Source organism: Hypanus sabinus, chromosome 21 (genome assembly GCF_030144855.1).
Source record: "Hypanus sabinus isolate sHypSab1 chromosome 21, sHypSab1.hap1, whole genome shotgun sequence".
NCBI lineage: Eukaryota > Metazoa > Chordata > Chondrichthyes > Myliobatiformes > Dasyatidae > Hypanus > Hypanus sabinus.
The window spans coordinates 63,751,944-63,764,953 of record NC_082726.1 but is presented as its reverse complement, the minus strand read 5'-3'; the positions used below and the strand labels follow the sequence as shown (position 1 = coordinate 63,764,953).

General features: G+C 43.0%; 1 protein-coding gene across 1 annotated transcript in view; it reads right to left on the bottom strand.

Moving 5' to 3' along the window:
* zcchc24 (zinc finger, CCHC domain containing 24) overlaps positions 1-13,010 on the bottom strand; it is a 216,318-nt gene that overhangs the window by 151,998 nt on the left and 51,310 nt on the right. The window lies entirely within an intron of this gene.

Below are 13,010 nucleotides of genomic sequence, written 5' to 3'. Positions count from 1 at the left end.
GGGCACTTCTGTTTTTGCGGACGTCTGTGAAGAACAAGAATTTCAGGGGGTGGGGAGAGGGGTAGCAGGGGTGGGGTGGGAGAGGGTGGCAGGAGAGGCCTGGAGAGGGTGGAGTGGAGGGAGAGAGGGAGGTGGAGGAGGGAATGAGGGAGTGACAGAGAGTAGATGGAGGGCCATTGATCTGAAATACTATCCTTTCTGGTAACTTTCTCACCTGTTGCTTATTTCTAGCCTCTCTTGGGCAAATTCCCTTGCTCTCCACTTGAGCTGACAGCTGGCACAAGAAAGCTGGAGCCTTTGCACAGTGCACACTCCCTCAACACTTCACCAGCAACCCTGCCTGAAACCATATTCTCAACCCTCTCCAGCAAGAGCAGAGTTAAACTAATCTTGTCCACTTCTATAACCAAACAATAAGCCCTTATTGTTAAATTTCACCTCCTGCTCCTTGAAACCCCAATCTAAAAGAGAAAGGAAGATAGCAGAAATTAAAAGCCCAAGACATCCCCATAAATAACTCCATACTCTGGAAGATAAATCATCACTATTTGTTTTAAACAACCGAACACGACAGGCAGAGATGGATGGATTAACACACACAAAATGCTGGAGGAACTCAGTAAGTCAGACGGCAATGTTGGAAATGAATAAACAGTCAATGTTTCAGACCGAGACCGTTCTTCAGGACCAGAAAGGAAGGGGGTAGAAGCCAGAATGAAAAGGGGGGAGGAGGGGAGGGGAAGAAGGACAAGCTGGATGGTGATTGGTGAAGGTACATGGTTGGAGTGAAATTTACATCCAATGCTATCCTGACACATTTATTATTGATTATGAGGCTTTATCAGAGCTTGGATAATGGAGCAGAGAGTAACTGCTCCAAACTGACACAGAAAGGAATTAATGAAAGGTGTGATTGCACTGCAGAGGGTGCAGAAGAGATATTGCCAGGACCAGAAAATTCTAGCTCTGGAGAAAGTTGGGATCATCGGCATCAAGCCTCTCTGTTCCACAGTAAGCAAGTGCAGACAATTGGAGTGTGTAAAACAGGCCTAAGAAAGGATAAAGAGAAAGGTCTATTTCTGTTGAGGGTCCATAAACTGGGATTGAAACTAAGTTTAGAGGGAGAAATAGGGAATTTTTTATTAGCTGAGAGGGTCATAAACTTTGGAAGGGCAGCAGAGGCAGAAACGTGCATCACTTTTGGAAGAAATGTCAAAGGGTCAGGGCCAGGGATCAGGTGAGAATTTTTCAGTTAGCATCATGCTTTAAATCATCAGTGATTGAAAAATCTGGGTACAAATCCCGCTGCTGTCTGTAAGGAGTTTGTTCCTTCACCCCCAGGGCTGTCTGGGTTTCCTCTTGCATTCCAGATGACGTGTGGGTTAGGGTTCAAAGTAAACGTATTCATTATCAAAGTATGTACACGTCTGCGCATACTATCTCGAGATTCTTGAGGCATTCACAGCAGAAGGAAGAAATACAAGAGAACCAATGTAAAACTACACACGACGACTGACAAACAGCCAATATGCAAAAAAAGACAAACTGCTTCAATACAGGAAAAAAGCAGACAATAAATAAATAGATAGATGGACAATACTGAGAACTTGAGTTGTAGACTCCTTGAAAGTAAGTCCAAAGGTTGTGGAATCAGTTCAGTGTTGTGGTGAGTGAAGTTATCCACACTGGTTCAGGAGCTGGATAGTTGAGGGGTAATAACATTTCCTTAACCTGGTGCTGTTAGTAAAGGTTAGTAAGTTGTGGATGTGCCACATTGGCACCAGAGGGTGGTAAAACTGCAGGCTGCACCCAGCACATCACAAAGAATGCATTTCACTATGTGTTGATGTTTTTAAGCTAGTGTCTATACGATGGGATGGATGTTCTCTTTCCCGGTCACAGATTCTCCATGTCTGATTCAGTAAAGGTCACCAGCCACGACCAGTGCAATTGACTCATTTTTCTCCTCCTTTTTTTCCTATGCCAAACTTCCCAATCTTTCCTCAGAGCTAAATATTTCAAGATCAAGCAATATCTTTGTAAATCTCTTCCACACACACCCTCGAATGCAAGCACACACTTCAATCAGTGCAGACTGTGCGTGCCAGTTACTCTGTATTCCACTCTAACATGCAGCCTAGCCAATGGAAATTATATCAAGATGGCATCTGACATTGGAAACCTGGCAGAACACAAAGGAAGACTCAGGTGCCAGAGAGCTGATTGGACCTCCATTTTATCAATCCTCATACAGAATATTAAACACTGAAACACTCAATCCTCTTTGCAAGGACAGGTTAAGTCCATGTTCTCTCTGAGTGCTGGATCAAATATTGGAAGTGGCAGAGAGAAAAATAGAAACACCCTTCTCCATTTGTTTCGCTGAAAAATATGCATCTGGACCAGGAACTCCCAACCTGCAGTCCACGCACCATTTCCCTGATGGTATTGATCCATGGCATAAAAAAGTTGGGAACCTCTGATCTAAAATATATAGAAAGGATGCATGGGATCTAAGGGGACATTGCTTTGTGGATCCAGAACTGGCTTGCCCACAGAAGGCAAAGAGTGGTTGTAGACGGGTCATATTCTGCATGGAGGTAGGTGACCAGTGGTGTGCCTCAGGGATCTCTTCTGGGACCCTTACACTTCGTGATTTTTATAAATGACCTGGATGAGGGAGCAGAGGGATGGGTCAGTAAGTTTGCTGATGACACAAAGGTTGGGGGTGTTGTGGATAGTGTGGAGGGCTGTCAGAGGTTACAGCGAGACATTGATAGGATGCAAAACTGGGCTGAGAAGTGGCAGTTGGAGTTCAACCCAGATAAGTGTGAAGTGGTTCATTTTTGGTAGGTCAAATATGACGGCAGAATATAGTATTAATGGTAAGACTCTTGGCAGTGTAGAGGATCAGAGGGATCTTGGGGTCTGAGTCAATAGGACACTCAAAGCAGCTGCACAGGTTGACTCTGTGGTTAAGAAGGTGTATGGTGTATTGGCCTTCATTAATCATGGAGTTGAATTTAGGAGCCAAGAGGTAATGCTGCAGCGATATAGGACCCTGATCAGACCCCACTTGGAGTACTGTGCTCAGTTCTAGTCACCTCACTACAGGGAGGATGTGGAAGCCATAGAAAGAGTTCAGAGGAGATTCACAAGGATGTTGCCTGGATTGGGGAGCATGCCTTATGAGAATAGGTTGAGTGAACTCAACCTGTTGAGTTAGTCCTGATGAAGGGTCTCAGCCCGAAACGTCGACAGTGCTTCGCCCTATGGATGCTGCCTAACCTGCTGTGTTCCACCAGCATTTTGTGTGTGTTGCTTTAATTTCCAGCATCTGCAGATTTCTTCTTGTTGCTTGAGTGAACTCGGCCTTTTCTCTTTGGAGCGACGGAGGACGAGATGTGACCTGATAGAGGTGTTTAAGATGATGAGAGGCATTGATGGTGTGGATAGTCAGAGGCTTTTCCCCAGGGCTGAAATGGCTGCCACAAGAGGGCACAGGTTTAAGGTGCCTGGGAGTAGGTAGAGAGGAGATGTCAGGGGTAAGTTTGTTACTCAGAGAGTGGTGAGTGTGTGGAATGGGCTGCCGGCAACGGTGGTGGAGGCGGATTTGATAGGGTCTTTGAAGAGGCTTTTGGATAGGTACATGGAGCTTAGAAAAATACAGGGCTATGGGTAACCCTAGTAATTTCTAAGGTAGGGACATGTTCGGCACAATTTTGTGGGCCGAGGGGCCTGTATTGTGCTGTACGTTTTCTGTGTTTTTCTATGTTTAACTCAGGGGTTGCTGGGCTCCAGAAAAGCCTATTCTCTGCTGCTTCTCAATAAAAATTTAAAAAATATATTCTCTATGTTGCTGCAAGTTGTCAGCACTGTATGTGACAACAGATTCAAGTTGACTCACCTAAACTGGGAAGGAAGGGGGATGCCAGAAGTAAGTTGATTTCCTCACACAGAGTGGTGGGTGTTTGGAAAGCCCTGCCAGGTGCAATGGCATTAAGAAGGTCTGACACGGAGGAGATAAAAATGTTGTCTATGTAGCAGAGAAGGTGAAAATTAACCTTACAGTAGGTTAAAAGGTTGCTATAAATTCATGAGTTTTAGGGCCTGTACTGTGCTGTAATATACAATTACTGAAAGCAGTGTTCTCACACATTCCAGTGCCTGCGTAACATGCCCACAATATTCAGCAGAACAAAACCAGCAGTAACAACAGAACAAAATAAGACAAAGATGGAAAAACAAACTGTAGTGAACTACATGTACCTGTCTGGACACGCCCCCCCACTCACTGCTCCTGTGGCTCCTCCCACAGACCCCAGTATAAAGGCGATTGGGGCCTGAGCCCTGCCCTCATTTTCCAGGATGTAGCATGGTGGTCAATTGCTGCTTGTTCTTTCTTCCAGTCAATAAAAGCCGATATCTCGCCTCACGTCTCAGAGAGTTATTGATGGTGCATCACAAACCCCCTGTCCACCCTCCCACCTACTCCTTCACACACACGCAGACAGGCCCCCAACACCAGGACAGGCTGCGTCTGGGCCACCAGTCCTTGGTCACAGAATGGGATTGAATTAGGCATTCCAGCTACTGCAGGTTTCTCCTTTAATTTGAAAATTCTCTGACAGTTGACAGAAAAACAGACAAAGTCAATGGCATAACACCGTTTCACTGTACATTATAAAATGGTGTAACACCCCTCACCGTACATTATAAAATGGGGAAACACCATCTTACCATACATTATAAAACGGTGTAAGACCCCTCACCGCACATTATAAAATGGCGAAACACCTTCTCATCGCACATTATAAAATGGTGTAACACCATCTCACTGTACATTATAAAATGGTGTAACACCCCTCACCATACATTATAAAATGGTGTAACACCATCTCACTGTACATTATAAAATGGTGTAACACCCCTCACCGTACATTATAAAATGGTGTAACACCATCTCACTGTACTTTATAAAATGGTGTAACACTCCTCACCGTACATTATAAAATGGTGTAACACCATCTCACCGTACATTATAAAATGGTGTAACACCATCTCACTGTACTTTATAAAATGGTGTAACACCATCTCACTGTACATTATAAAATGGTGTAACACCATCTCACTGTACATTATAAAATGGTGTAACACCATCTCACTGTACTTTATAAAATGGTGTAACACCATCTCACTGTACATTATAAAATGGTGTAACACCCCTCACCGTACATTATAAAATGGTGTAACACCATCTCACCGTACATTATAAAATGGTGTAACACCATCTCACTGTACTTTATAAAATGGTGTAACACCATCTCACTGTACATTATAAAATGGTGTAACACCATCTCACTGTACTTTATAAAATGGTGTAACACCATCTCACTGTACATTATAAAATGGTGTAACACCATCTCACTGTACTTTATAAAATGGTGTAACACCATCTCACTGTACATTATAAAATGGTGTAACACCCCTCACCGTACATTATAAAATGGTGTAACACCATCTCACCGTACATTATAAAATGGTGTAACACCATCTCACTGTACTTTATAAAATGGTGTAACACCATCTCACTGTACATTATAAAATGGTGTAACACCCCTCACCGTACATTATAAAATGGTGTAACACCATCTCACCGTACATTATAAAATGGTGTAACACCATCTCACTGTACTTTATAAAATGGTGTAACACCATCTCACTGTACATTATAAAATGGTGTAACACCCCTCACCGTACATTATAAAATGGTGTAACACCCCTCACCGTACATTATAAAATGGTGTAACACCATCTCACTGTACATTATAAAATGGTGTAACACTCCTCACCGTACATTATAAAATGGTGTAACTCCCCTCACCGTACATTATAAAATGGTGTAACACCCCTCACCGTACATTATAAAATGGTGTAACACCATCTCACCGTACATTATAAAATGGTGTAACACCATCTCACTGTACTTTATAAAATGGTGTAACACCCCTCACCGTACATTATAAAATGGTGTAACACCATCTCACTGTACATTATAAAATGGTGTAACACCATCTCACCGTACATTATAAAATGGTGTAACACCATCTCACTGTACTTTATAAAATGGTGTAACACCATCTCACTGTACATTATAAAATGGTGTAACACCCCTCACCGTACATTATAAAATGGTGTAACACCATCTCACCGTACATTATAAAATGGTGTAACACCATCTCACTGTACTTTATAAAATGGTGTAACACCATCTCACTGTACATTATAAAATGGTGTAACACCCCTCACCGTACATTATAAAATGGTGTAACACCCCTCACCGTACATTATAAAATGGTGTAACACCATCTCACTGTACATTATAAAATGGTGTAACACTCCTCACCGTACATTATAAAATGGTGTAACTCCCCTCACCGTACATTATAAAATGGTGTAACACCCCTCACCGTACATTATAAAATGGTGTAACACCCCTCACCGTACATTATAAAATGGTGTAACACCATCTCACCGTACATTATAAAATGGTGTAACACCATCTCACTGTACTTTATAAAATGGTGTAACACCCCTCACCGTACATTATAAAATGGTGTAACACCATCTCACTGTACATTATAAAATGGTGTAACACCATCTCACCGTACATTATAAAATGGTGTAACACCATCTCACTGTACTTTATAAAATGGTGTAACACCATCTCACTGTACATTATAAAATGGTGTAACACCATCTCACCGTACATTATAAAATGGTGTAACACCATCTCACTGTACTTTATAAAATGGTGTAACACCATCTCACCGTACATTATAAAATGGTGTAACACCATCTCACTGTACTTTATAAAATGGTGTACCACCATCTCACCGTACATTATAAAATGGTGTAACACCCCTCACCGTACATTATAAAATGGTGTAACACCATCTCACTGTACATTATAAAATGGTGTAACTCCCCTCACTGTACATTATAAAATGGCGTAACCCAATGTTGATGCTGCCATCTCCCATCACCTTTGATCCACTTACTAATCCAGAACCTATCAATCTTCACTTTAAATACACCAATGAATTGGCCCCCAAAGCTGTCTGTTGCAATAAATTCAAAAGATTCACAATCCTCTGGCTAAAGAAATTCCTCCTCAACTCTGTTCTAAAGAGAGGTCTTTCTATTCTGAGGTTGTGACCTCTGGTCATAGGCACCCCCCACTATTGGCAACGTCCTCCCCATGTCCACTCTTTCTAGGGCTTTTAATATTCGATTGGTTTCAATGTGATTCCCCCTCCCCCTCATTCTTGTAAATAGAATTTGGCTGCATATCCAAGCAAGAACTCCTTGAGAGAAAAATACAGCCAAGGCACGTCATCAAACAAACTTCTCCTCTTTAAGTGCCTCAGATCCTTATTTGGCATTGGTGCAAATGTAAATTCTGAGTTAAATTCTGAGACTCTGCTTTGTGCTTCGAGGTGACATAGAATATTCGGTTTTCCTGCAAGCACTGTGTGCACTCTTGTAATTACCGCTCCAAATGACAGGCTCAACGCAGGATTATTTCTTGCCAGAGAGACAGTGAAGGCCCTAGGTCTCCTCAAGGACTGGAAATCACCACCCTGAACCTGCCACAAACGCCATCACTGAGAGTGGCAGCCTTTTCCATCAAAACATCAAATGAGGTGTCCAAGTGTCTTCTAACAGTGGAACCCTGGCTCCCCTTTTCAGCTGCCTATCAACACACCCTGGTGCTCTCTCCTGTGGTCTATGCTCCTTTCCTAACAGATTTCTTATTTTCTCAGCCCTTTACCAATTCCACCTATCAACTCCCAGCTAGTCGCTCCATCCTCTGCCCCACCAATCCATCTTCCTCCTCACCAAGTCTCACCTATCAGCTTCCAGGCTTGTCCTCCTCCTCCTCCCGCACCTTCTTATTCACCCTTTCTAATCCTCACAAGATTTCAGCCCAAAACGTCGACTGTTTATCCCCCTCCACAGATGCTGCCTGACCTGGGGTTCCAGCATTTTGTGAATTTTACTTGGGGTAGAAGCTGTCCTTGAGCCTGGTGGAATGTGCTATCAAGGTTTTTTGTATCTTCTGCCCAATAGGAGGGAAGAGAAGAGAGAATGTCCTTAAGTTATCCTTATATGGGAAAATAAAAGGCAAAAAAAAATTGGACTGGTTCCTCACGATGGCCTTTGTGTTCTTTCCAGTTCTTGGATTTATGAGTTTATAGTAACATTTGTATGCACTGAACGTCTGCTCATCAGGAAAGCAAACTGAAGTAAGTTACTTTTGGACTGATTCAGTTGAAAAAGCAATGATTCAACAGGATCAGCTTCAGAAAGGGTTGGGGGGGGGGGGGGGTTGCTGTGCACAGGTTCCTGTGTAGATCAGTGATGCTAAGGTGGTGGTTGAGAGCTTCAGGTCTAAAACGTATAATAATCACCAAAAGCTTGTCCTGATCCAACCACATAAATGGCATAATCAAGAAAGCTCACCAGCACCTCTACTTCCTCAGAAAGCTAAGGAAATTCAGCATGTCCCTGTTGACACTCACCAATTTTTACAGATACACCCTAGAAAGCATCCTGTACAGAAATATCAGAGCTTGGAGTGGCATCTGCTCTGCTCTGGACAACAAAGCATCTGGGGAGAGCTCAGCACATCATAGAAAACACCTTCCCCTGGTCAGACTCTGTCTTCACACCTCGTTGCCTTGGAAAAAGGCAATGTCCATTATTAAGGGCACCCACCACATAGGATATGCCTCTCTTCATTGCTACCACCAGGGAGGAGGTACAGGAGCCTGAAGACACTCACTCAATGATTCAGGAACAGTTTCTTCCCCTCTGCCATCTGATTTCTGAATGGCAATTGAACCCATGAACATGACCTCACTACTTTTTAATTTCTTTTTTTTTTGGCGCTACTAATTTAACTGATATATATACCGCGATTCGGTTTTCTTTTTTCTCTCTATTATCATGTATAGCATTGTACTGCTCACTCAAAGTTAACAAATCTTACAATACATACCGGTGATATTAAACCTGATTCTGAAAACAGCCAATGTAACCAAATACCACCGCTCCCCACGTTGGACATCCTCTCTTCTTACCTCCCATCCATTGGGCAGAAGATACAAAAGCCTGAAACTGTCTGTGAGCGCTGGCCTCAGTTTCTATCCCATTGTTATAAGACTCTTGAACAGACTTCTGATAAGATGAATTCTTGGCCTCACAATCTACCTCGTCCTGACCCTCACACCTTACTGGCTGCCTGCATGTTCTTTGCAACTGTAGCAATTTATTTTAAATTGCTCTTTACTTAAACTATAGTGATGTATGGATGTGATGAAATGATCTGTACCAATGACGTGCAAAACAAAGTTTTTCACTGTATCTCACAATAAACCAATGACCAAGATACCTACTGAAAATTGTGGGTAATTCTGGTCACCTTACAGGATGGATCTGCAAGCTTTGGAAAGGGTATAGATGATAATGTCTGGATTAGCGGGTACGGACTGCAAGAGGAGGCAAGACAAACTTATAAAGGGAAAAGGGCAGACATTCCTTCAGGTCAAACCATAATAGATAAAATCTCCCAACTCAAAACATCTCCACAGATGCTGCTTGACCCATTGAGTTCTTCCAGTAGTTTGTGTTACTCCAGATTCTAGCATCTGCCATCTTCTTGTGTCTCCAGGCAGCTGTTTCTCTCTCTGAATGCTGGCACCTCAAGTGATGGTTTCCTGGAAAATGTTATGCTCCAATCTATCACAAGCATTTCCTCTGTACTCTCCACCCCTCCCTCTTTCTACAACAATTACTTAACTTCCTCACGTTTCCATGTCACTAATCTGAGGCAGCAAAAAGGTTTCCCCCTTTACAGATGCCGCCTGGCTAGCTGCGAATTTCCAGCATGTTGGATGATTGTTGGGTAAAGTCCAGGATCTGCAGATGATGCATCTTGTTGGTTATGCAGTCTTCACTACTCACTTATATCGTAATCATACAATGTCACAACTCACATGTTTATGCCAGTTATGATTCATCCACTCATCTCTGCCAGTGAATAACCTTGACTGGTGGGTGGGGGGGGGGGGTGTGTGTAAAAGACTTTCATGTGTGCAATTATTTTTCATATTAACCCACAGCAGTGTGGAGGGTGCTGTGGTATATAGTGGTTCATGTAATGCGATTACAGCTCGGACTGGAGTTCAGAGTTCAACTCCAACATCGTCAAGTTGTCACTGGGTCCCAACGGTCTCCAAGATATTATCGGAATTCTGGGATTTATGGATTGGATTGTAGTTCACACTGACTGTCGTTCATATTGGCCTCCTTCAGTTCGATCTTTTTTTCATGTTCTCACCCATTCTTTCTTGTTGCCGATTGGTGGGCTGGGAATTTGGGTCATCTGTTAGTTTTTGTGTGAGGGAGGGGTTGGGTGGATTTTGGGGTTTGTGAGTTTTTGCTTCTTTTACTTTTCATGCAGGGGAGGGACTGACATCTGCCTTTCAATGACTTCTACGGGTTTCTGCGTTCAGCGGCTATCTGGAGAAGACAGATTTCAGAGTTGCATTCTGCATACATACTTTGGTAATCAAAATGAACCTTTGAACCTTTGTCTGTAAGGAATTTGTATACCACCCCGGGAAATGTATGTGTTTCCTCCGGGTGATCTGATTTCCTCCCACACTTCAAAGACGTACCAGTCAATGAGTTAATTGGCCATTGTAAATTGTCCTGTGATTAGGCTCGGGTTAAACCAGTGGGTTGCTGGGCCATGCAGTTCCCTGGGTTGGAAGGGCCTGCTTCACGCAGCATCTCTACATAGGAATGAGCGCACACAGTACAATACCTGTCATATGACATGTTCTTATACTCTCACAACATCAGAGGAGGCCTTTCAGCCTAATAAGTCCATGCTGGCCCTCAGCATTCTAATTGGTTACAGTTCCCAACACTTGTATTCCCATGACCTGTCCCTTGGCGCATCATCTGTCTGCTGTTCTCCTCATTCTCCTGCCACCACCCCACCCCCGCTTGGGGATTGAACCATATCCGACTGACTGTGAGAATGGGGTGAGTACACACACATCTGATTGATCACGCAGTGGATCCTCTGAGTCTCCCACAATCGGGAGGACTCTACCTTTCCACACGGGCTTTCCAGTGCTTATGTTTGCGTCTTGGTGAACCTGGTTTGTCACTCCCACACTGCAAGCTCTCCCGCGTGTACCGTTACTAGCATGCCTCGCTAAGAACTTTTAGTGATAGGACTCCATTGTTGCACTTGCTCCGCACAAACATAAAAGGGACAATTAACCTTGGAGAAAACACAGGTCAATGCAGTCACAGGAAGCACGTGCAAACTCCACACAGGCAGCCCTTGAGATCAGGATTGAACCTGAGTTGGCAGAGCTATGCAGAAGCAGCCCCAACTGCTTGCCATCTGTATAAGATGTAATTCACTTGTGGGATAAATGCTTACTGGTACAAAAAGTGATGAAATTAAAATGTAGCTCCCTGGCCAAAATTACGCTACTTCAAAGTAAAATTTATCATCAAAGTACATAAATGTCACCATATACAACCCTGAGATTCATTTTCTTGTGGGCACACTCAGTAAATCTAAAAACCATACCAGAATCAATGAAAGGCTGCATCAACATGTCAAAGCCATAATCATCATAAATAAACATTGAATACTGAGAACATGAGATAAAGAGTCTTTGAAAGTGAGTCCATTGGTTGTGGGTTCAATGTGTTGCATTGATTTCTACAGTTCCAACACATTTAATGGGCACAGAAGACTGAACAATAATGGGGACTATCATCCTGCCAAAAGATCTATTTCTATCTTGTCATATATTTGGCATTACACGTTCTCAGCAGATCTGGCATCATATCGCGAAGGAGAAACAGAGGGAACTTGTCAGGTTTAGGTTCAAAATCAGTAAGGCTGATCAACCCCTTAACCCAACCCACCACTACTTTATCATTTCCTGAAAGAGTCACCTTATGTACAGACACTCCTATACCTAGTGTCACTTTATGGACATACAATCAATGTACATAAGCTAGCTTATGTATTTATATTTAGAGATTTTTTTGTTATTGTGTCCTTTACCTTATTGTGTTTTTTGTGCTACATCAGATCCCAAGTAACAACTATTTCATTCTCTTTTACACTTGTATGCTAGAAATGACATTAAACAACCTTGAATCTTTCATTGGCATTATAAAAATTTCTAAATCATTTACAAAAAGTATACAAAATTATGATGGGTATAGATGGGATAACTGCAAGCGAGTTTTTCCACTGAGGTTGGGTGAGACTAAAACTAGAGGTCATGGGTTAAGGGTGAAAGGTGAAATGTTTAAGAGGAACATAAGGAGGAACGTCTTCACTCAGAGGTGGTGAGGATGTGGAAAGAGATGCCAGTGGAAGTGGTGGATGCCGGTTGGATTTCAACATTTCAGAGAAGGTTCGATTGGGACATGGTGGAAGGGGTATGGAGGGCTTTGATTCATTAAAGGCCAATGATACTAGGCAAGATAACAGTTTGACATGGACTGGATGGGCCAAAAGGCCTGTTTCTCTGCTGTAGCGCTCTGTGGTTCTATGAGTTTTAATCTACAGAGAAAAGGTAGAGAATGCTGTTAACAGCGTGAACTCTGCCATGGATGGTCCCAAGCCCAGCTGCAAAAGGAGGCAGCTTGGGTATGGGGCTGGTAACCCAGAGCTACAGAGGCTCCAAAGACCTTGCCCCTGGGAGGAGGAGGATCTCTGAGGATGGGTTACATGTGAGGACAACTTGAAAGAGTGGCCTAGGGCAGAGGAATCTGATGAGCTGCTCTCAGCAGCCTATGACCCATTAGCGGTGATGGGCTTAGCTTGCACTGGGATGGGAATAAATGGGACTGAAGGACACAAATGGACACAAACTTCCAAGTTTACTTTTCATGTCATT